This window comes from Bos indicus, chromosome 9 (assembly GCF_029378745.1).
Source record: "Bos indicus isolate NIAB-ARS_2022 breed Sahiwal x Tharparkar chromosome 9, NIAB-ARS_B.indTharparkar_mat_pri_1.0, whole genome shotgun sequence".
Taxonomy (NCBI): domain Eukaryota; kingdom Metazoa; phylum Chordata; class Mammalia; order Artiodactyla; family Bovidae; genus Bos; species Bos indicus.
In genome coordinates, this window is record NC_091768.1 from 59868072 (window position 1) to 59890273 (window position 22202).

The 22202-nt window shown below is 37.5% G+C and overlaps 1 long non-coding RNA gene across 1 annotated transcript in view; it reads right to left on the reverse strand.

The window, feature by feature from the left end:
* Positions 1 to 22200, reverse strand: part of LOC139184924 (uncharacterized) — a 66935-nt gene extending 44735 nt beyond the window's left edge. Inside the window, exon 1 of the long non-coding RNA XR_011568464.1 lies at positions 22053 to 22200. This is a non-coding gene — a long non-coding RNA (uncharacterized lncRNA). The remainder of the gene's footprint in view (positions 1 to 22052) is intronic.
* Positions 22201 to 22202: the final 2 nt, after the last annotated feature.

Here is a 22202-nt window from a genome sequence, read left to right on the forward strand (position 1 = left end):
ATACCTGAAAATACATTATTTCTTTGTAACAAAACTCCACTCTTTAGTGTATAAGCATCATAAACTATAACCAAAGTTTGTATTTACAAAGAAGCAAAAAGCTAAGGCTAAATAGAGAATTTTTAATTACTTGTCAGTTACTTCAAACCTAAAAGTATCAAGTTTCCTTTGAAATTATTTCTCATTTTTATTAGAATCTAATTGAAGATCACCTGTAAAATGATGGGGGAAGAAAGACAAGTGGAGAAATATCAATTCTATGCTTAGATTTTTGAAAGAGTAAAAGAACCACAGTACCACCTTGTGGGGAAGAGAGATTTTTTTTTTCCATCTTCTCCATTATGGTTGTTTTATTTCCTTCCACTATATAGTCACACATTTTTAAAATAAAAATAAAGCCATTAACAAAAACTTGGGTCTATGTGAATAAAATGTGATAATATACTTTCACTATTATTTTAAACACACCAGCATGTTTTATATCAAAATAACATTTACATTAAATGTAACAATATATGTATAATATTAAGAAATTGTGCTTCTAGTAGTACAAATAATTTCAGAAATCAAATGTTAGGTATGCAATGGTAAATATAAAATTATGTATACATTCTAAAAGAAGAATAATTGTTTTAAAAATTGGTTTACATTTCACTATAAAATACTATTCATGGGTTTTTAACATGTAGTTAGTTCTTTGTTCAGTTGTTTGGACCTGGAAAAGCCACATTCCTAGATAAATAAAAAGTAATGTTTTTTTTTTTTTTTTTTCAGTTTTTTGTCTCATTACATTTAAGATCGGCAGAACAGTCAGATATTTTTAGAACCTATATCAGAGTTGGTTTAACAAAGCTGTTTTAGTCACTTTGAGAATATAAAAAGGGCACAAGATCATAAACCTGGGATTTAAGAAGATTATAAGACTCCAAAGCCGAGAAATGCAAAATAAAAACTGTTTCTCCTCTATTGTACATCTGGAAATATCTTACATGACACAAATGTTCCCTGCTCTAAACGTGTTTTCTGTAAAGCAAGAGAGAATTCCGGGGTTACCTGTAGGCATTCTTTATTCTCTATGCTTTAGAATCACAGAGCTGGTATATCCCTCTGACCTTCAGGAAGGACTAAATCAAAAGCATCCTGGGAAGAGACCAGTGTATTTCAAACTGTGTTCAGCAGAGCCCTAGGGGCTGTCAAAGGATTATAAGGGGAGGGGAACACTGAGAGAAGCCCCTCACTCTCAGCTTCTACCAACTGACTGCTTTCATCGCTTTCACATACAGGAATTCTGCCTAGGATTGAGGTTAAACAACAGGCTCCACATCTCTAGAAATGTTAGAAAACCACTAATCTATTTTGTCTAAGTGTAGTAAAGAATTGCTGTGAGAAATGTTCTGATGTTTCTTGCACATTTGTTAAAAAATGCACCTTAAAAGCAGCCCACTGTGATTACACATACCGTATTTTCTTTCTTTAGAAAAATAGTTCATTACAAAATACATACAAAATTGACTGTCAAAACAAAACTGAAATACATTAAAAATCTTTATATCTCAATCCTAAACCACTCACTTCCCAGGAATAACACAGCTATCATTTTGGTTTGCACACATCCAATTTTTCCCTGTGGGCACAGGTACAAGCACGAGTGGGCTAACACACACCCATACTGGGGGTTTCAAGAACACAAGATCATATCACCTGCATTTTGTCCCTAATAATATATCTCTCTGTGCCAGTAGCCACAGAACCACCTCATTCATTAGTCAAAGAATGGATGTATACAAGTTATCTATATTGTCAAATATCTGGATTTTTGTTCTTACATTGTGTATTTGCACTTGCTCTTCCTTCTGTCTAAAATACATTTCCTACTCTCCACCTGGCCACCATCTAGACCCCAGAGTAACAACACTACCAACCTGGAAGAAGCCACAATTTCAAAAATTTAAAACATAATTTCTCAATACAATGTAATTCTTTACTCCAACATTTTAAACACAATAAAATGGGGCTTTTTTTTTAAAGCCTATTAATTTCTTCACAAGAAAAAAAATCTATATCCTTTTTAGATTTTCCCAATTCCTCAAGAATGGAATTTATACTTTTTGGAGAGCAATTTGGTTATATCTATCAATATTAAAAATGTGCATACGCTTCAATCCAGCACCAGAGTAGCTTTCTAAAGGCATATTCACACAAATTCACTAATTCAGTCAATCAATTACTGAACCTATCTAAGTGTTAGTCATTTTACTAGGTTCTTCTGGAAGTATGGTTAAAAGAAGAAAAACTCAGAGAGATTACAGTGTACTGGGATAAATCCCCATTGGATAAATAATCACATAGTATGTTTATCATTTATAAACTGTGATAAATAGTAGCAGGAATATTACATTATAGTAAACTACTTTAACATTGAGTTTTCTTCTTAAAGAGCTACAAAAATGTTATAAAATCTCTATTACACTTACCTTTTTTGACCCAATCTTTGATGGTATATTTGTAAGCATCCCAATATGTTCTTTTTGAAAAAATACACCTCAACCTACAGACAAGGAACTGAAGTCAAATGAGCCTCTGATATTGACAAATCACTGCTTTCAACTCATTTAATAATTTTCATCTTTATCCCAAATTTATTATTAAGATACATAGGCCTTTGTTTCTTACCAGCTCTTTTTCTATTGTGAATTCATTTTTCAAATAAGGATAAAATAGAATATTCAAATATTAAATAAATTCTGCTGCTTGGATAAGGTCAAGAAAATAGGTGAAATTAGATTTTTGGCTGACAGTCAGTGCCAACCCCATACTATTTCAAAACCATTGCTGATAAGGTGGCTTAGAAAAGTCCAAATTCAGTGCACAGAAGGTAGGTGTGGGTTTGTCAATGTTTAAGGTATGAAAGCCTGCACTTCGTGAAAAGGAATGTATGAGAACTAAACGCCAACATAAAAAAATAAAGTGTTTCCCATTGTACTGGAGGAGTAAAGGCTAGAAAAAAGGTATGGCCCTTAGCTATGGTTTAGTTTTGAAAGATGTCATTTGTAATAATAGCAACAGCTACCAAGATGAAGCTGAGCCCATGAATCCACAGGAAATTTAGACATGTGTGAGTATATCTAGAGGACAAATGAGATTTGGCCATCAAGGTTCTCTTTCTCAAAGAGACCAAGAATGCTTCTGGAAAATAATTCACCTTTATGTTAGCAGAGACTTTAGGAGTATCAGTTTGAACCAAGTAAATGTAAGTTAGTGTCAACAAAAAAAGGGATGATTTCAGTCATGTTAGGAAACTTACGTGACACATGTGGGGACTGCTTGAAAGCATTGATAAGAATTTAAGAGGCCAGAATGACTTGCGAATTGACCGGGGAGAATGGAGGGGAGGTGATAAACAGAGAAATACTGTACTGTTTCTGCAAGTGTGACCTTTGACCCTATTTTTATTCTCCATCTCCTCACCCCAAGGAAAGATGAGTTAGACCACATAACACTAAGGCCTAACTGGAAAAAGTCATTATAAAGCCGACGCTGTTCCAGCTTCTCTCTTTTTTCTCTCCAGTTTTGGTTGATTTCAAATTTTGGAAGCAGAGTTCTTTTCTATTTGAATCATGAGAACAGGAAACTGAAGATAGATTATTTGAGAGCTTATTAATGATATTAACTGGTACAAATCAACATTTTGAAACTATTACTCTAAAAAACAAAACACAACAGCCCTGGCCTCTACCAGTTGGGCAGAAATCAACTGGGAAAGGGCATGAGGGAACTTACTGGGATGTGGTAATGTTTCATATCTTGATAGGGTTTAGATTATATAGATGTATTCATTTGTCAAAACTCAACAAATGTACACTAGAGACATATGCATTTATTATATGGAACATTCACCTCAAGAGAAAGAAATGTAAAAAATACTGAGCTCATTAGTGATATGAATGCTGAAGTATTTATGAGAAAATGTACCAATGTCTGCAATTTACTTTCATAAATGAATACATCAAAATTAAGATATACTAATGGGTGGAAAAGGCAATGGCACTCCACTCCAGTACTCTTGCTTGGAAAATCCCATGGACAGAGGAGTCCATGGGGTCGCTAAGAGTCGGACACGACTGAGCAACTTCACTTTCACGCACTGGAGAAGGAAATGGCAACCCACTCCAGTGTTCTTGCCTGGAGAATCCCAGCTGCCGTCTATGGGGTCGCACAGAGTTGGACACGACTGAAGCGACTTAGCAGTAGCAGCAGCAATAGGTAGATAAAGTACTAAATGCATGGACAGAGATGTGATAAAACAATAAAAGTAAAATGTTGATAAAACCTAGGTGATAAATTACAGGTATTCACAATAAAATTATTTCAAGTTTGCTGTATGTTTGAAACTTTTCACAACAAGATGTTGGAGGGAAAAGTTACTTCCTTGCATCCAAGAAGGTGTAAAGTCTAAAAGGGGCCAGAGTAGAGTAAGATACCATCTATCTACACTGCATTTAAAAACCAACAAAGAACCAGAATGGGATAGAACAGGCAAGCTCAGTTTGTCAGCTCATATTTTCCCTGCCTCTGACTCCCAAAGCACCCCACCGCCAGGACCTCAGGTTGTATTGATTCGCCAATCTTTTCCTGGTAATCCAGACATTCTATGCATTAGGCAGTCAGTATGAAAACAGATACAGCTGTCCATTATATAACACTCCCCACCCCAAACCATACATACACCTTACTCCAAAAAACGAGCTTAGAAGCTGACACACTTGCCCATATTCCCAGGCTCAACACTGGCTTCCATGTTGCTGCCTGAGCCTCTTCTGCCCACAGTCAGGCTTATGATTCAGTGCCCCCGTGATGACCCATGGGCTTCTGGGATTACCCTACCCCTTTCGATTTCAACTCTGGGAAGCTCTAGTAATAAGGGCGGGGTTTCTGTTTTGGTTTCTGTTGTCTCATCAGCTTTCTGTGATCACTCTCCCAGTTTGGCTCCTGAGGCCCAGCCTATCACATAAATAGATGATGACTGCTGTACCACCGTGACCCCGAGAATAGACAGCTAAAGGAAAGGGCTACAAAGGGTCCTTCTCTGGGAAGGCATGAGGCTCAGAAAAGCGTTGAGACAGTAGAAGCTACATCTCAAGAGCCTCGGTCCAGCCAGTTATGCAACAAATTTATTTAAGTCCCTACAATGTGCTAGGCAATATGCCAGGCAATGAGTAATTCGGTGGTGAACAAAATATAGTCTCTGACCTCACAAAGCTTACATTAGTGGGAGAAACAGTAAATAAGCACTAAAAATTAAATACCTATACATATATCCTTTAGAATTTATTACACATACTATGAAAAGTAGGGTTCTCTGATGGATTATTAAGGACATCTACTTTAAACTAAGTAGGGAGAAAACACTGAGGAAATGTCATTTACATTGTGACCATATGAAATATCAGAAAGCACAGTCAGTCAAGATAGAAAGGAGAAGATGTGAAAGTCTATGAAACAGCAAAATTAGAGGAAAGGGAAGAAGGCCTGTTTAAACTAGAGCAGCAGGAGTAAGGGGGTATAAGCTCTTGGATAAGGTTTCAGACTAGTGAGCATGGACCAGATTCGAGCAGTTCTGATAAATGTGCCAAGGCTTTGGATTTTACTGAAGTACAATGGGAGACCCTGGGTTCAAGTCAGAGAATCGAATGAAGTCTTCCTGAGTACCACCTACCCCAGAAATCGCTCCAGTTCTGTGGACCAATCTTCCGGGATAATACAAGAATGTCAGCTCCAAGAGGTCAGGGATTTTTATCTGTGTTGCTCACTGCTCTATTCCATGCCTAAAATAGCAGGAACTTGGGAAACATTTGTTGAATCAACAGGGTGTCTCTAAGAACAACAGGTCTTCCTTATGACTGTAGATTTTGTTTCAATGGCTCTGCTCTCCTTTAAGCAACTATCATTTCAACATCATAGCCATTTTTTACTGCTTCACAGCAAAGAAAAGCTTAACTCTCTAGCACATACTCCAAGAGTCAAAATGTTTTTAAAATAGAAGTCTACTTATTTGGTGTTTTGATCACAAAAGACTTGTTGAGGGAGGGAGAAAAATGGTTTCATATGGTCCATATAGCAAATATTACGAAACTTACCGTGGAAAGTGAGGGGGGAAAAAAAAGCAAACCATGAAGGAGTTGCAGGAAAGCAATGGTGGAACAGCTGGAACATAACGGTTCATGTAAGTAACAGTTCAGGGTAGATCCCCAGGTACCACTGAACCCCAATGCTCTGGCATTGTCCTCAGGAGTCTCTTTCCACCCACACTCCAATTTCCGTTCACAGGCTTTGTTCTCAAGCAAACTTGTTCCACAAAGATATCTACTAGGAGCTTCAGGTATACTGACTAAGAGTCTAGCAAAACAAGCAGAAAGAGAATGCCTTTCCCATGGTTTTAGCCAAAGTCTATTGGCTCTTATTGGTCTGACTTGGTTTACACATCCTTTCTTAAACCAATCACCATGGCTAGAGGGGTATACAACTCTTCATGGCCATACCAAGATGGTGTTCTTACCACTGAAAGGGGGAGTGAGTAGTCAACCTCACCTTAAACCCAAGTACAGAAAATGGTCATTCTCCAAAAAAAACAAAGATGCTAATACCACAAGAATTTTAGGGAAGTGACTGTTTGGGGGACAAATAAAAGGCAACTACAGAGTGTTAAGAATTATTTCTATGTACAAAGAAAATTAAAGGCAGAGAATGGCTAGAAATTGCTTTTTTTTTTTTTTTAAGGAATGCACAGATTATATTACAAACATTCAAATAACAGACTATACACATAAACTTTCTGTAATGTTTCCTCAAGTTTTGGCTGAGTGCAAGTTTCAGATGAACAATCCAATCAATGCATGCACATTAAAAAAAAAAAAAAAGCATAGCTTTTAATTTATACATGTTTACCCTGACATGTGACAGGAAGGCAGTAACCATTTACAAGAATTTTATGCACGTCAAAGATTTAACTTGATATATTTTTAAGTTAAGCTGAAAACTGCCACAATGTAGAAAGCTAAATGTGGCAATTATTTCAAACTGATAATACACTATTCATTATAGTATTACTTGTGTTTTGGACCACTTATTTACTTAATCAAAAATGCATACAATTTTGAGCATTTTTTTTTTTTAATTTTGAGCATTTTTATACTTAATCAAAAACTTCAAAAATCTTAACTACAAAACATGGCTGAACTGGGAGTTCCCAGGTGGTCAAGTGGTTGGGATTCTGGACTTTCATTGCCACGGCCCAGGTTCAATCCCTGGTCCAGGAACTGAGATCCCATAAGCCATGCAGTGCAGGGGGGAAAAAAAAGGCTAAACCAAATACAAGAATACTGAAAAAGGAAAACCTCATTGAGATTAATGAAATATTAATATATTCCTTAAAACAAACAAAATTCTACAATAATGAAAAGTCACTGAAGGAGAGTTCTTGAAAGGCAATGACAACTGAAAAGGGAAAAAGAAAAGAAATAGATGGATGAGATATGCAAAATTAGTAAGTTGTGATCGATACAGAAAAGTATTACAGAGGATTCCTCTGAGTCTTGCAATGTAAGTACTAGGAGAAAACTTAAACACACTGAGCAAAACCAATAATCTTCTATTAAAAACTATCAAAATTTTCAAGAACCGCACACATTTGCAACAATAGCATATAAATATACCTGGAAACAACAACATAAGCTCAACTTTAAGCTTTTGTGAGGGCAGAGAGGTAAGACTAAGTAATCATTCATCTTATTCACTGCTATATCTTTAAATGGGCTTCCCTTGTGGCTCAGCTGGTAAAGAATGTGATTCAGCTGGTAAAGAATGTGGCTCAGCTGGTACAATGCAGGAGACCTGGGTTCGATTCTTGGGTTGGGAAGATCCCCTGGAGAAGGGAAAGGCTACTCACTCCAGTATTCTGGCCTGGAAAATTCCATGGACTGTATAATCCATGGGGTTGCAAAAGAGTCAGACACGACTGAGTGACTTTCACTTTCATCTGGCACATAGTGAATGTTCAATAAATTTTGTTCAGTTGAAGAATGACACATATAATCACTCTATCCAGTTATTTTAAGTGAATAGTTCGGTGGGCCATTTTGTGATCTCAAAATGAAAACAGTTAATCCAATACAGCATTTATGTGTCTGTGAATCTATAATCAAATAAACCCAGAAAGACTCTACCAGTCATATGTTGGGGTATGTAAGTTTCGGATTGGAAAAAGATACAAAAATTCTACCTATTATTTGTGTCTTGTAGACTTCCAGTGCCACAAGCAAGATTCTACCTGGATTGGTTGCAGAACAAGTTCTTAGCTTGGCTTCTCCTAGAAGCAAATCCTGAGACAAGAACTGAACGTACATAGCTTTTTAGAACAGTTGACTCTGACGAGGAAATACGAAAATGATAGAGAAAAGGAAAGGCAGCCAACAGAGGGTGTATTAAGCCAACTAACCCACTGGACATCACAGGGAAGCTTTAGAATTATTCCAGCAAAGGGGTGGAGAGCCTGGAAATTTATACCTCTACATCATAGCTCCACTGGATTAAGGGCCATCACCTGAGAGACATTAGTTCTCATTCACTTTCAGCCTACCCAAGCATGTACACAAAGGGCGTTTTGGCAACCCAAGGCTAGTCCAACAAAGATGTAGTTGCTGGCCCCTGAAAGTCAGGCTGGCACGCATGGGAGAGTAATAGAATCTGAGGGGATATGGGTGGAGCACTCACAGCATCTGCTACACCAGGCAAGTAATGGCAATAGATATATAAATGGGAAGAGGTCCTAGAATAAAGAGAGGATATGAAAGTAAAATATAATTGTAATTCCTTAGTATTAGGTTAAATAGCCTTTAAAGGCACTAGAGAACAGTGGCTACCACTATCTGTATTCAGTAAACCACTGTTGTTGATGAGGGACGGAACCAATGATTTAGGACTGAACTATTCAGAAACAGATATACCAGAATTCCACAGTTGTAGCAGCTCACTTACACTGAGCTTTGAATATTTATTTTTTAAATTTCACTTTTGACAACCTAGCTAAGAGGGGATAGCTTTTATGTAGAACTTTTTATTCTATACAAGTTACATACTCTGTTTTAGTCATAAAGTATCAAAAATAAAAACAACAGATTAAACCCTAACCATTTCCCCTATATGAACATGATTATACAATCAAAAATCTAAAGTCAAAAAGCATCTTGAAAGAAACAGTCATTTAACTTCTTGTTCTCTATATATCCTGCTGCTGCTGCTGCTGCTGCTGCTGCTGCTAAGTCCCTTCAGTTGTGTCCAACTCTGTGTGACCCCATAGACGGCAGCCCACCAGGCTCCCCCGTCTTTGGGATTCTCCAGGCAAGAACACTGGAGTGGGTTGCCATTTCCTTCTCCAATGCATGAAAGTGAAAAGTGAAAGTGAAGTCGCTCAGTCGTGCCCGACTCTTAGCGACCCCATGGACTGCAGCCTACCAGGCTCCTCCATCCATGGGATTTTCCAGGCAAGAGTACTGGAGTGGGGTGCCATTGCCTTCTCCTAAACCTTGTAAATCTTAAGCTTACATTCTCAAGCTCTAATGACTTTTAAACACTAATTTTTTAATCCAGATTTCACATCTTAGTTCTACAGATAAAATTTGTTGCTTTCAGAAATCATTTGTATGTATGCCAGTTCAATATGCTTCAATTGGAAGTGAATTATCAATTCTGATTATACCTTTTTTTAATAAATTAAGCTAGAGACACAGGAAATAATGTATTGTTTCCCAAAGGGGATCAATCTGAGATTTATTAAAGTTGATAATGAGTCCCTTAGAAAAATGTAGAAATCAATTCTAAGCAGGAAAGTTAAGGTAAGCAATATTACATGAAACGGAAACCAAAGATGACTCCACTTCTGTTAGTTTAATAACCACCATATGTCAATTCAAATATGCTATTGTTTTTCTTCTAATGAAGATGGCTTATATTGATTAATAAACTCTTGAATTGCCTGCATATATGAGGAGGTGTAAAACTTGCTCTCATTTAGATTGATCGAGAATTGCTTAATTTGATCTCAGAATAAAATTCCCCTTCAGGCAGTGAATTGCATCCAGTTTGGATTAGGATAATGAAATACTTAAGCAATTGCCATTTATCAAGGAAACTGGAAGTAATTACTAGAAAACTTACAGAAATTTAGAGATTTAAAACCTTAACATAAACTGAATGACAATATTTGCTATTTTTCATCCTCCCCAAAATTATCAATTTCTATTTAAAGGCATATAGTATAACAATAATACATTTGATACATTAATTGTAATATGACCACATTCCTAAACATCCTTGAAGATTCATTCCTAAGGACTAAGTGACCTTTCACTCTTTAAAATATTTCACTCTACTTAAATTTCAACTTCAATTTCCTCTCCCTGAAACCACAGAATCTCACCACACCAGGCCCAAGTTTAAGCATGTGCATACATGCTAAGTCACTTCAGTCATGTCCAACTTTTTGCAGCCCTATGGACAGTAGCCCACCAAGCTCTTCTGTCCATGGGATTCTCCAGGCAAGAATACGGGTGTGGGTTGCCATGTCCTCCTCCAGGGGATCTTCCCAATCCAGGTATCGAACCCACATCTCCTACACTGCAGGCAGATTCTGAGCCACCAGGGAAGCCCAAGTTTAAGCAGGCCTTAAATGAGTAGTAAATGATCAGATAAGAAAAGAGAATACTATTAGGAAAATCATAGTGATGTAACCCTAAGGTATAATTATCAATCAAATAAATGAGTATGAAAGGCCCCATATTATTTTTCAGGGAAGGTCCATATTCTTCAAACAAATAAGATTATAATTAATCATCTGTCTTAAGGAAACCCAATATACTCCAAAGTACTTTAATCATCTGATAGCTCAACAGAAGCCTAGAACTAGTAATCTAACTCCACACTTTCAGACAAAAAGGCTTTGGTGACTTTACAAGGAACCTCTGAAGTGAGGTGAAGTCACTCAGTTGTGTTCAACTCTTTGCAAACCCATGGACTGTAGCCTACTAGGTTCCTCTGTCCATGGGATTTTCCAGGCAAGAATACAGGAGTGGGTTGCCATTTCCTTCTCCAGGAGATATTCCCAACCCAGGGACTGACCCTGGTCTCCAGCATTGTAGGCAGATGCTTTACCATCTGAGCCACCGGGGAAGTCAACCTCTAGAACCCATTAAAAAAGATGTCTTCTTAGGGTTACAAGCTAGTTGTTGTCTTTTTAAGCAATGCTCTGGTTGATAAAAAATTATAAGATACTAGTAAGTTCATTACAACTGTAGTAATCTCTTTAAATATACCACTCCTCAAGCCTCCTTTTGTTAATCTATAGTAGTATAATTGCCCCTGCTTAACTATACTCCCTTTCTCCAGCCCTATCCTCAAAAGGACTAGTATACAGTATTGGCTTTTTAGTTCACATGGCCAATAGTGGTTTTGGAAAGGAAGAATCAAAAACCTAACTGTTCTTAAAGTGAACCACTAAAACTGATTTACTGAATTTACAAAACCAGAGATTACATCCAAGGTCAAGATCTCCTCTCACCAAGGTGAATTGCTGTTTCAAGCACCCTACTGGAAAGTCTTGAACTTTAGTTAAAAGAAATGTATTACAAAATAAGAATAGAATCACTAACATCAACTTTATTTTTTTAAACAACAGGAAAATGGGCCCAAGATTAAAATGTTATCAATAATTTTCAGTTCTTCAAAAATGAATTATTAAATTTATTTCTTAAAATATATGCTGCTGCCTATATGTGACCTTAATGGTTCTCAACTCCACGACTGGGCTGTGAAATAGAAACTCCGGTTGCCTCAGTCACAGATGAGACCTGCTGGATCAGAATCTCCAGAAGTAAAACTCATTGACTAATCTGTAGGCTGCAAGTAACTTTTATGGACACATCATGTCAAGTGTCTCTATGCCTTTATACAGCATTTCACTCATATTAACATCTTTGGACACCACATAAGTTCTAGGCACTGTACTATATACTTTCACATACCATTTGGAATACATTAAGATTTAGAGATGGAATGCTATTTTAATATGTAACATTGATATGATTCATATTGCTATTAACAGAAACAAAATATTTTAATATTGATAGGACTACAGCATATTCATTTAGCTCAATATTGACAGCATGGCTAAGTCAAGCTTCAAATATTAAAGACTTACCAGATTACTTCTTTATTTAACAATTCAAGCTAACACTTCTAACATGGGTTTAATAATCCATGCAAAAATTTCTGTACTTCAGGTAGAGATTCCAGTACGGAATAGTTGTCAAAAACCACTTCTTGAATATCTTCTAATACTTCTAATATTTCTTCAAATATCCGAGCACTAAATACTGATTTCCCAAGCCTATCAAATGTGATATAACAAGTAAATATTGAAGATCAAACTATTTGATTTAATACAATCACATTTAGGGGGCGATTTTCTGTCTACACTATTTCCCTTAACTTTCTGGATGCCTCTGGGCATAGCTGAAATACCGTTACTTTTCCTGTACCATGTGTTAAAGTTTAAGTGTGTTACGTAACTGATTAACAATTTTTAGAAGATTAATTAGCATCCCAACAGAAATTTAACAGAGCTTTTCATTAATACCTTAATCTTGATAGTACCAATTTCCCCCTCAAAACACTCTGAATTCCCAGAGATGGCTTCCAAATACAGAGCCTCTATTTACTTAATGGAGCTTTGAGCCCCTGAGAAGAGCTCTGCAGGGTGCTGGGGAACTCAGAGGAAAATGTTAAAGGGGCAGCTTACAAATAAGAATGCAAAGTAGACCCTCTCAGCTTAGCAGGTTTCAAGTATTATCTATCCTTTACTCTGATTGCAACTTCAGCAGAGAAGAGTGGTTTGTTTGCTGAAATAATGAATAGTAGATGGCATCCATTTTAGTGGAAAGTTTTAATTTGTGATTCCCTGAGGCTGTGTGAAATGAAACACCCTTATTCATTCCCGTAAATGAAGCCAAATTGTTCCTGGAATTTCTTCTGAAAAAGGCCATCTAGGAACACTGACCTGACATATTGGTCTGTGAAAGAAAACATTTAATGAATGCCCTTTTGTAGTGAAAAGCACTATTTCTATGAAGACCAATTTTATTTCTGAAGTATGTTGTTATCTGATTAAATTTCTGCTTTTAAAAACTGATGCTGAGGTACAACAGAATGTTTAAGCTTGCCTCAGACATTCAGAGAATAAAAATGTCTATCCTGTCTGATTTTGCATCTGTTTTAGTTAAAATACAAGTTACGTCTGAAAGCAATCATCAGTGCCACAATAACACCTTATTACTAAACTTCAATAAACAAATAATTCAAATGGATTAAATAGTAGTGAGTATTGGGGAAGAAGAAGAACTAAAGTTTACCCTTGCAAAACACACAAGGTGAATTATCTAAACATTAGTCATTTTAACATTGAAGAGAGGTATAAACTGACTGATAGAACAAAGCACCTTCAAAATTCTCAAATACTTAAGAAATCTCTGTGATAATTAGGTATGCTACTTGTATGTCAATTTAGCTATCTATTAAATCTTTCCTCAGTGGTATTATAGGAAATATTTGGTTCATCTATTCCTTATACCTGAAATAAACAGCATTTACTTAGAAATGTGGATACTCATTTATGTTTTAGAAGATTATTAAGTGTCTACATTTCGGGTGCTGTTCTAAATCCTGAGACAATAGTGGTGAACACAATGCTTATGATCAATTCCTGTCCCAGTGGAACTGACATCCCATGGAGTGGGGAGAGGGTGGCAGGACAGAAAATAAACAAGGCAATAAAAGTAAATAAGATAATGTCAAATAGGTAAAGGGAGAGAAATAAAACTGAGTAATGGATAAAAAGTGAAGTGGTAGGAAGCAGAAGTGGAGGTAACTGAGCCAAGATCTAAATGATAAGATAGACATCAGTGGGAAATTAGAGAAATTGAAAATCTACCTACCTGTAGACCTGCATCCATGAAATTAAAAGATGCCTGCCCCTTGGAAGAAAAATTATGACAAACCTAGACAGCATATTAAAAAGCAGAGATGTCACTTTGCCTACAAAGGTCCCTATAGTCAAAGCTATGGTTTTTCCAGTAGTTGGATGTGAGAGTTGATCATAAAGAAGGCTGAGCATTGAAGAATTGATGCTTTTGGACTGTGGTGTTGGAGAAGACTGAACAGTGAAGTTGAACAGAAGGATATTAAGAAATAATACTTCAAACAATGTCCCATAAAACACAAAAAGAAACTGAAGGAAGCAGTCAGAATTCTGGGGGATCTGGCTGAATATTCATTGGAAGGACTGATGCTGAAGCTGAAGTTCCAATACTCTGGCCATCTTACACAAAGAGCCAACTCCTTGGAAAAGACCCTGATGCTGGCAAAGATTGATGGCAGAAGGGGACGACAGACGATGAGACAGTTGGATGGCATCACTAACTCAATGGAGGTGAGTTTGAGCAGACTTCAGCAGATGATGAAGTACAGGGAAGCCTGGTATGCTGTAGTCCATAGGGTTGCAAAGAGTCGGACACGACTTAGCAACTGAAGAACAAAAACAACAACCTGTAGACCGCTAGTAATGAGAAAAGAAATCTACCTCATATAAAAGCAGGTCTTATCCTAACATTTGTAGGGCCCAGAGCAAGAATACAAACAGAGGCTCACATACGTAAGTCAAAATATTTATAACTTCTAACTCAAAATAATTGGTAAAGGGAACAAATTCCATCCTGCACCAGAATGCAAGTGGTATGAGCTCCTGACCTGTCCCCACTCCTCCTATGCTAGACCTAATTTTACACTGCAAGGAACCTTACACCACCCGCATGTGGACACTCCAACCTACCCACTGGAGCCCATTGCCACACCCTCCCTACATAGAGATTTGCCTTGGCTAACCTTCAGGCGGCAAGACCCAAATCCAATGGATACTCCAAGTTTTTCTCATGTTTAGCTTCTTGAAAAGTATTCAACACTGAAATATCCTTTTATATTGATTTCCACAACATCATAGTTTTTAGTTTTCCACAAATTTCTTTGGCAGTTCCTCTGCCTCTACCCCTACCTTAAAGATTTTATCCCATAAGGTTCTAATTCCTCTTCTTTCTCATTTTATACATCTTCCTTAAGTAATCTTGTGCATTTCCATGACTGAAATTACCATCAATAGGCCAGTATCTGTTTCTTCAGCACTGCCTTTTTCCCTAAGATTAGTTGCCTACTTGATAATTACACTTGGAACTCTTTCAGGCATCTCGAGCTCAGTGTCTTGAACAGCTCTTTATTCTCCTTTCCCCCAATCTTGTTCCAGTCTTCCCTGCTTCTGCAAATAGCACCCTTCCCAACTGAGTTGTACAAGTGAGAAATCTGGGAATCATCCTGTATACCTTTTGCCCTTTCCTTTGTCTCCTTCCCCAACATCCCACCAATTCTGTTTCCTCAGTATCTCTCAAATCCATTTATCCGAAACCCCTGTGGCCACCATCTATATTGTTCAAATCACTAACACTTCTATTACTACTGGAACACCCTCCTAGCATCTCAAAATTTTCATGTCATAGTACAGGTTAAAGATGATAATACTGCAAAATATTCTGGGATAAACTGGAAAAGATTTTAAAGAATCTATTTGGACTTAATTTAAAAAACAAAACAAAACAAAAAAAAAACCCCTGCTTTTCCCACATTGGGTTATTTTTAAAAATAAAGCATTACAACATCAAAAGAATCCTTGTAAACATCAAACACATTTTTTCAAAATTTTAAGAGGAATTTTTATAAGCTTTCCTTTCTAACTTTTTAATATAAGACTTTATATTGTACTTGAAATACCTACTAACAATCCTAATCAAGACTTTTTAAAAATGAACTCTTCAAATTCTTGATAGTCATTATCAAAGAGAACATATATTCATACAAGAAAATGAAACTTTTTAAATATTTTCACAACCATTTAAAAATTTACAACAGCTGAAATAGTAATTTAAAACTCTCTAAACAATTCTTCCTCTTACTTAAATGGCAAATACAATGTTCAAACTCCTTGGGATAATATGAATAGATTTTGAAACCAGCTACATTGTTTCATATCAAGAATTTCAAAAACAATGATGCAAATTTTATCCGCAGGACACATGGGCACCATCAAAGCAGTTGCCTCGCCAGAAACACAATTGATGGGGACAAAAAAGAACATCAGCTGCAAACAGAAATGCTAGCTTTGTATCATGTCAGAGAACACCTTGGAGCTGCACCTTTACTCCACTTTTGCAGGCCCACTCTGACCAGCCACATTGTGGACACTTGGAACACAAACCCTCCCAGAAGCCCATGGACCATGAAAGATCTAGAATGAAGATATCGGGAGTATATGGAATAAAGAAACCCAAATATCAAAGAAATGCATGAATTTGGGGAGCCACTCTCCAGCACTTTGACAAAACTGCTAAGGGCTTGGCTCTCTTCTGTGAGAAAACTGCAGTTTTGAATACAGTGGAAAACTACTTCTGAACTTTCTATAAAGAATATTTGACTGGTAGGCTAGTTTGGTTCTGGGACACAGTAAAGACACACTTTCTAAGTATAGAGTACAACCTGAATAGACATATAAATAATGAACATTTGTTGGCTGCATTCCCAGCAACCATTCCCTGCTTTGCTCTCTTAAAAGTCTCTAGATCTTTCTTCTGGTTAGCAGCTCCTTCTTCTCAAACCTCACAACTCGGTGAGTCCTAGATCTAAGATAAAGACATTCATAACTTCAAACCCCATCTCCATTCTTCAGTCAAGGGTATAGTTGCCAAAGTTTAAAGTTCCTTGTTCTTCTGAAGCAGCTATCAAAAGAGATGCTGTCATTGTACTAGACAATGTGGTATGTCACATGAAAAATGAAATGGCTAGAGCATGCATTCTTAATGGGGATGATATCATATCCCAGTGGGTGAAATTGGAGAGGAAAAAAAATTTACTGTCTTTATGTATAAACCAAAAATATGCATACAGTTCATAAACAAATTACACAGTATATATGTACTAGTAAAAACTCTGGGAGCTATGAAGAAAAAGTCTTAAAAGGTTCCTTAAGGGATTAACAATGGGAAAAAAGATTGAGAAACTCTGTTCTAGAATAATGGCAAATATCACGAAAAGCAGATGACAAACAATGGAAACTCAATTACTGATGCTACCAGTAACTTAATGATTCAAATGACGCTCTTAAGTCTGTTCTAGCTCTTAGCTTTCAACTTAACTAAGCTAATAAATCCCCTTTATTGTTTAAGCAACGTTGTCTTGAGTTTTCTGTTACTCATAACAAAGTCACACGAACAGGTAAAATACAGAACTTGTTCTGTTATGTACTGACACTGAGGATGGGTGGTACAGAGTGCTCAAACAGGAAGGGACTTCAAGTCCAGTTCAATAGCTTGATATTCAGTTCACTTCAGTCGCTCAGTCGTGTCCAACTCTTCGTGATCACATGGACAGCAGCAAGCCAGGCCTCCCGGTCCATCACCAACTCCTGGAGTTTACTTAAACTCATGTCGAGTTGGTGATGCCATCCAACCATCTCATCCTCTGTCATCTCCTTCTCCTCTTGCCTTCCATCTTTCCCAGCATCAGGGTCTTTTGAAATGAGTCAGTTCTTCGCATCAGGTGGCTGAAGTATTGGAGTTTCAGCTTCAACATCAGTCCTTCCAATGAACATTCAGGACTGATTTCCTTTAGGATGGACTGGTTGGATCTCCTTGCAGTCCAAGGGACTCTCAACAGTCTTCTCCAACACCACAGTTCAAAAGCATCAATTCTTCGGTGCTCAGCTTTCTTTATAGTCCAACTCTCACATCCATACATGACTACTGGAAAAATCATAGCCTTGACTACACAGACCTTTGTTGGCAAAGTAATGTCTCTGCTTTTTAATATGCTGTCTAGGTTGGTCATAGCTTTTCTCCCAAGGAGTAAGCGTCTTTTAACTTCATGGCTGCATCCACCATCTGCAGTGATTTTGGACCCCCAAAAAATAAAGTCTGACACTGTTTCCATTGTTTCTCCATCTATTTGCTATGAAGTGATGGGAACAGATGCCATGACCTTTGTTTTCTGAATGATGAGCTTTAAGCCAACTTTTTCACTCTCCTCTTTCACTTTCATCAAGAGGCTCTTCAGTTCATCTTCACCTTCTCCCATAAGGGTGGTGTCATCTGCATATCTGAGGTTACTGATATTTCTCCTGACAATCTTGATTCCAGCTTGTGCTTCATCCAGCCCAGCATTTCTCATGATGTACTCTGCATAGAAGTTAAATAAGCAGGGTGACAATATACAGCCTTGACATACTCCTTTCCCAATGTGGAACCAGCCTGTTGTTCCATGTCCAGTTCTAACTGTTGCTTCCTGACCTGCATACAGATTTCTCAAGAGGCAGGTCAGGTGGTCTGGTATTCTCATCTCTTGAAGAATTTTCCAGTTTATTGTGGGGATCCACACAGTCAAAGGCTTTGGCATAGTCAATAAAGCAGAAATAGACGTTTTTCTGGAACTCTCTTGCTTTTTTGATGATCCAGCAGATATTGGCAATTTGATCTCTGGTTCCTCTCTCTTTTCTAAAACCAGTTTGAACATCTGGAAGTTCACAGTTCATGTTCTGTTGAAGCCTGGATTGGAGAATTTTGAGCATTACTTTACTAGCGTTGAGCGCAATTATGCAGTAGTTTGAGTATTTTTTGGCATTGCCTTTCTTAGGGATTGGAATGAAAACTGACCTTTTCCAATCCTGTGGCCAATGCTGAGTTTTTCCCAAATTTACTGGCATGTTGAGTGCAGCACTTTCACAGCATCATCTTTCAGAATTTGAAATAGCTCAACTGGAATTCCATCACCTCCACTAGCTTTGTTCGTAGTGATGACTCCTAAGGCCCTCTTGACTTCACATTCCAGGATGTCTGGCTCTAAGTGAGTGATCATACCATCGTGATTATCTGGATATCTGGAAATTTGTGGAGACACTATAGACAAGTGACTGAAGTTCACATGAAATTGTGAGGTCTAAGCTTCCATCCTTAACTCATGAAAGTTAAAAAAGTTAAAAGGAATACGAAGTCAAAATTCAGGTGAACTGAGTCAAATTCCCCTCCCTCAATTCTCTAGAGTCAAAGTATATTATTTATGATTCTTTGATTGCAAATAACAAAAATACAACTTGAATCAGCTTAAATGAAAAATGTGAATGTACCAGCTCATGAAACTAAAAGGCGCTTACTCCTTGGAAGGAAAGTTATGACCAACCTAGATAGCATACTAAAAAGCAGAGACATTATTTTGCCAACAAAGGTCCACCTAGTCAAGGCTATGGTTTTCCCAGTGGTCATGTATGGATGTAAGAGTTGGACTGTGAAGAAAGCTGAGTGCCAAAGAATTGATGCTTTTGAACTGTGGTGTTGGAGAAGACTGTTGAGAGTCCCTTGGACTGCAAGGAGATCCAACCAGTCCATCCTAAAGGAGATCAGTCCTGGGTGTTCTTTGGAAGGACTGATGCTGAAGCTGAAACTCCAGTACTTTGGCCACCTCATGCGAAGAGTTGACTCACTGGAAAAGATCCTGATGCTGGGAGGGATTGAGGGCAGGAAGAGAAGGGGATGCCAGAGGATGAGACGGCTGGATGGCATCACTGACTCAATGGACGTGAGTTTGAGTGAACTCCGGGAGATGGTGATGGACAGGGAGGCCTGGCGTGCTGCGATTCATGGGGTCGCAAAGAGTCGGACATGACTGAGCGACTGAACTGAACCAGCTCATAAAATCAAATCACAGAATGAGAGCGGTACACTGGGCCTTAAGGACGATAAGATCTGGGACTGTAAAAAAAAAAAAAAAAAAAGAAAAACTGCAAGCAAATAGCAAAAGGATTGATTTTAGATTACTATCAACATCAGAAGTCCAAATATATGCATAAAATATACAAGCAGAAGTATTAAGGTAGATGTCCAAGATCATGAAGGAGATTCACTTTGAAATGCATCCAACAAAATAAGAAAGATGTACACATGAGAGGATGCATAGACAGATATATGATAAAAACAAGTACAGTAAAATGCTAATGATAGCATCCTACCAGTAAGTATATAGTTGTTTACTGTGAAATTCTTTCAACTTTTCTGTATTTCAATATTTTTTATAACAAAATTTTGGGGGGGGGGGGAAACAAGCAGAACACCATCATGACTATGGTGACTAATCCCTTGTCTGCAGTATTTTAGTTCTAAACTGAAGGTACAGAAAATAGATCATGCACTCCATGAAAGTTAGGACTGGCAGAAGTATTCATTCAGCCAAAACATAAAAGAATTATCTCTTGAATTCCCACTTGGTAGCATCCACTGTTTTAAGATCAAAGTGTTAAAGAAAAAGTAAATATGACCTGTGAGTGAAAGGACAAGGTTAAAAGGTGACCATCCTAGTTTGGGAATTTGAGTAAAGAAATGACAGGTAAAAATGGTTATCCCATTAATTTAATATGCTTCCACTTGGTGGTTGTTTTTTGTTTAGTTGTTCAGTCATGTCTGACTGGAGAAGGAATGGAGAAAGAAATGGCAACCCACTCCAGTATTCTTGCCTGGGAAATCCCATAGGTTGTAGCCTTCCAGACTCCTCTGCCCATGGGATTTCCCAGGCAAGAATACTGGAGTGGGTTGCCATTTCCTTCTCCATTCTATTTGGTTATTAGTGCACTAATTAAGCATCATTTCATTGTAATACACATAGAAATAAAGCTCTGATTTTTCATTTGGACAACTGAGTAGATAATGGGATCCTTCATGGAGACAGAAAATGCACACAAAGAATATATATGTAGTAGGTGATAACTTCTGAATTTGTTTTTGGAATCTTAAAGTTCATGCACTAAGTTACGTCTAAACAGAGATGTTCAATAGGTCCAGAATTCAGGAAAAATTTGAAAACTCGGAGAGATTGTGAGTTATCATCATAAAAGTGGTCAATACCCTGGGTAAGATCACCCAGAGATTGCTCTGTGAAAGAAATTATTCTTTCTTCCATTCTCTTACCCATTCACCAAATTATCATTGTTATTAACACTACAAACAAAAAAAAAGACACACACTGTCTTCCAGGAGTTCATAACTCCTTATTTGCCCAATTCAGTGACCTATTCGGAATCCCAACGTTGGTTAGCTATTCCTTACTTGAAAAACTCTCCTCCGCTGATATTCCCATCACCATTCCCCTCATTTTCTCCTTTCTGTTTCCTTTTTGGTCTCCTACTGAGATAGAATTTGAACTTCACAACGTTTCATTCTTCATCTCTAACTCCAATTTTCCCAAGTAGGCTTTAGGTCAAACTGACTGATGTTTAACAGATAGTTTAAAATTAAAAATTGTGTTGATAGTACAACACAGGAAATACTTTTCACCTTGGAAATATACTGAGCTAGGTGCTTTGAGAATCATAATTGATTTACTCCCGAGCCTGTTTACTCCTGTCCTGAAAATGGCAACAAAAATATTTAATTTGCAAGGCTACTGTTAATGATAAAATATGGATACCTAAATGTAAAGCATTCAGCACAAAGCACTGCACTCCGACATGTACCAATACATCCTATAAGTTCAAATGAACGACAAATTATGCCAAATCATAAGTATCTACCTTAACTAAAATTAACTTCTGTTCGTGAGCCTATAGAGTATTATTCAGGTTACATACGCTGGCTCGCTGTGTATTATTTTCTTTATAATCTCTGATAGCATCAGGGACTGGCTCAAAGTAACAGTAGCAAATCGCTTCCCTCCAAACACAAAATACATTTTCCTAGGCTTTTTAAGAAATAGTGCAGTTTAGCTTAGGAGTGAAACTGAATAGTAAGCTTCATCACAAAAACTCAATCCAATACTACCCCGTCCATCTGCAGGTCTCTGAGAGAAAAGGGAGCAGGGTCAAAACATACTTCACCAAACAAGGTTGAAACTGTAGCTTTTATCTTTCCCGCTGGTTCCTAAAGGACCAACCGTACTGTGATTCCATCGTGCCCTGCGCCACTTCCGTTCGCGCGTTTTAATTACGTCACACGTCAGCTCTCGCGGTATCATCACTTTGC